Below are 4,005 nucleotides of genomic sequence, written 5' to 3'. Positions count from 1 at the left end.
CGCCTGCGGAGGGGGGAGAGAGAGAAGGAAAAGAGCGCGAACCAGACCGGCGAAGCAGCGCCGCGGCGGCGTTCCGGCGGCGGCGGCGTTCCCGGGCGGCGCTTACGGATGCACTGCAGCGTGGGCTGGGTCCAGGCGGGCTCGGCGGCGCCGGGCGGCAGCACGCAGCGCGTGAGGCTGGAGGTGCCGGCCTTGCGCTTGTAGCCCGGCTCGCAGGCGTAGCGCAGGCAGGCGTCGAGCTCCGTGGCGTTGCCCGTCTCCAGCCGGGCGTTGGGCACCTGCCAGGGCCGGCGGCATCGCGCTGCCGGAGGGGAGCCGCGGTCACCGCACGGCACCGCCGGCCCCTCGCCGCGGAGGGCGGAGGCGCCTGCGGCCACGGCGCGGCCCGTGGGTCCCGCGCACGGGGGGAGCCCGGCGGGGAGGCACCTGCTCCCGGCACTGCGGCGGCCCGGGAAATCCCCAGGGACCGTATCCCGGGGACCACATCCCAGGGACCACATCCCGGGGACCACATCCCAGCGACTGCATCCTAGGGACCACATCCCTGTGGGCTGCATCCTGGCAACCGCATCCCAGGGACCGCATCCTGGGGACTGCATCCTGGGGACCACATCCCAGCAACCGCATCCCAGCGAACACATCCCGGCAACTGCATCCCAGGGACCACATCCCAGCAACTGCATCCCGGGGATCACATCCTGGGGACCACATCCCCAGGGATCGCATCCTGGGAAACACATCCCAGGGACCGCATCCTGGGGACTGCATCCCAGGGACCACATCCCAGCGAACACATCCCAGCAACCTCATCCCAGGCACCACATCTCAGTGAGTGCATCCCAGGGATCACATCCTGGGGACCACATCCCCGGGGACCGCATCCTGGGAACTGCATCCCAGGGATCGCATCCTGGGAAACACGTCCCAGAGACTGCATCCCAGGGACCACATCCCAGGGATGGCACCCGGGGAGCTTTCCTCCGCGCTGGGAGCGGCGCCGGCAGCACTGCTGCTCCTCCCCTCGGGGCGCCGCTTCCAGCCATCCCGCTCCCGGCCGGGACCACATGGCCCGGGGACACGCGCGGGATCCGGCGGCACCGTTCCGGGCTCAGGGATCCCTCGGGATCCCATTAAACCACCTGGTTAATTAGCTCCCGCACGGAGACACTGAACCTGTCCCGGGTTAATCAACACAAGCCGTGAATAAAAACATGGAGCAGTTTTTCCCCTAAAAGCTCGCGGCGTTGCCGATGCCGGGGATAACCGCGCTCCTGGGGCGCTCCGGGTCCCTTCCCGGATTTCGGGAGACGGGGCCACGTGGTGCCGGGCCGAGCCCTGGGGACGGCGGCGCGGCGAGGACGCGGGTCGGCCCGAACGAAAGCCGCCGGGAGCCCGGGGACAGCGCTGCACATCTGGCCCGGCCCCTTCCAGCTGTTATCCCGGCACATCCCAAGCGGGGGGAGCGGCGCTTCCCCGCGGAGCCGCTCGGCGGTTGTCACCAAGGAGAAAATCCCTGGGAGCACCCAGAGCCACAGCGTGATGGGAGCAGGGATGGGAGCGGGACACGGATGGGAGCAGGACATGGACTGGAGTATGATGGGGACGGGGACAGGAGCAGGACAAGGATGGGAGCGGGACAAGGATGGGAGCGGGTCAGGGACGGGAGCACAATGGCAATGGGGACAAGAGCACAACAGGGACGGGGACGGGAGCATGATGGGGACAGGAGCACAACGGCAAAGGGGACAGGGATGGGAGCATGATGGGGACGGGAGCGTGACGGGGATGGGAGCGTGATGGGGATGGGGACAGGAGCATGATGGAGATGGGAGCACAACAGGGACGGGAGCACGATGGGGATGGGGACAGGAGCGCGACAGGGACGGGAGCACAACGGGGATGGGAGTGTGATGGGGATGGGGACAGGAGCGCAGCTGGGACAGGAGCACGATGGGGACAGGAGCACGATGGCAATGGGGACAGGAGGATAACAGGGATGGGAGCACGATGGAGACGGGAGCGTGACGGGGACAGGAAGGCGATGGCAATGGGGACGGGAGTGTAACAGGGATGGGAGCACGATGGCAATGGGGACAGGTTGGGAGCACAACAGGGACAGGAGCACAACAGGGACAGGAGTGCAACGGGGACGGGAGCGCGATGGCAATGGGGACAGGAGCAGGATGGGGATGGGAATACGATGACAGTGGGGATGGGAATGTGATGGGGACGGGAGTGCGATGGCAACGGGGATGGGAGCATGATGGCAATGGGGACGGGAGTGGGATGGGGACGGGAGCGGGACAGGGATGGGAGCAGGACAAGGATGGGGACAGGAGCACGATGAGGACGGGAGCGCAATGGGGACGGGAGCGCGATGGCAATGGGGACGGGAATGTGATGGGGACAGGAGCGCAATGGGGACGGGAGCACGACGCAGACGGGAGCACGATGGCAATGGGGACGGGGATGGGAGCAGGAGCGTGACGGCAACCGGGCCAGGAGTTCACGGCAAATTCCCATCGCAAATCCGGGCGAAACGGCTCAGCCCCCTCCGCCTGCCCTTCCAGCTCCCCTCGCTCCCCAGGCGGCAGGACACCGACGCCAACGCCACCGCGGCCAAGCCCTGCGCCCGCTCCGTCCCGCTCCCGTTCCCGACTCCAATATCGGAGCCGGTCTGTCCTCACACCCTTCCTGCTTTCCAGCTGCCAAAAAAATATTCCTCGGCGGCCGAAGCCTGCCCAGTTCTGGCTTTTCCTTGGGAAAGGTCGGCGGCGAAAGCGGGGGCAGCGGTGGGGCCGCGGCACCTCCCGAGCCGTGCGGTGATTCAGTCGAAATGGGTAAAAACAACCGGATAAAAGTAACCGGATAAAAATAACCGGATAAAAATAAGCAGCTACTATCTTATCCCCGGCGTGTGGGCAGCCCCAGTTCCCGCGCTCCCCCAGCGCCGGAAGCAGCGAGCGCTCATCTCCGAACCAGAGCTGAGCAACAAAGTTGAGTTTTCCGGGGATTTTCCGGGAGTGGGAACGCCTCTCCCCATCCCCACCGGGCCCCAAGCGTCCTTTTTACCAGCTTTTCCCCCCAAATAACTCCACGTAGCCCAACTCGCCGGTATGTTTTTCATCCGGCGCCGCTTTTGTTCTTTACGGCCCCAAACGGCACCTCCTTTCCCGCGCTCCGGCTCGGCTCGCCTCCGGCTCCCTTTCCCGCCGCGCCATGCTACCAAAAAATCCCATTTTCCGCCCCAAACGGCAGGCCCGGTGGCATCGCTGCCCACCGGAGCGTTTCTCGCACTGCCGAGAGCCGGAGCTCTTCTTTCCCGCGATTGCACGCGAATCCCGTAAAATTTCCCGGTTTTCTCCGCATTAGGTCGCTGACGGATTTCCTCTTCCGGGAAAAGTGCAAGCAACCAGCCCAGGCTCTCGGGGATTTTCCCAAGGTCGTTTAGAGACGCAAGACCAAAAGCCCCGGATTCCCATGGCCCAGGATTCCCGGGAGCAGCGTGAGCACCCAGAGGAGCAGCATGAGCACCCAAAGGAGCAGCGTGAGCACCCAAAGGAGCAGCGTGAGCACCCAGGGAGCAGCGTGAGCACCCAGAGGAGCAACGTGAGCACCCAGAGGAGCAGCGTGAGCACCCAAGGAGCAGCGTGAGCACCCAAAGGAGCAGCGTGAGCACCAAGAGGAGCAGCGTGAGCACCAAGAGGAGCAGCGTGAGCACCCAGAGGAGCAGTGTGAGCACCCAAAGGAGCAGCGTTAGCACCCAAAGGAGCAGCGTGAGCACCAAGAGGAGCAACGTGAGCACCCAGAGGAGCAGCATGAGCACCCAAAGGAGCAGCGTTAGCACCCAAAGGAGGAGCGTGAGCACCCAGAGGAGCAGCGTGAGCACCCAAAGGAGCAGCATGAGCACCCAGGGAGCAGCGTGAGCACCCAGAGGAGCAACGTGAGCACCCAAAGGAGCAGCGTGAGCACCCAGAGGAGCAGCATGAGCACCCAGGGAGCAGC

Source organism: Apteryx rowi, unplaced genomic scaffold, assembly GCF_003343035.1.
Source record: "Apteryx rowi isolate R43461 unplaced genomic scaffold, aptRow1 scaffold_9, whole genome shotgun sequence".
Taxonomy (NCBI): Eukaryota; Metazoa; Chordata; class Aves; order Apterygiformes; family Apterygidae; genus Apteryx; species Apteryx rowi.
Note: the sequence above shows the minus strand (reverse complement) of the source record.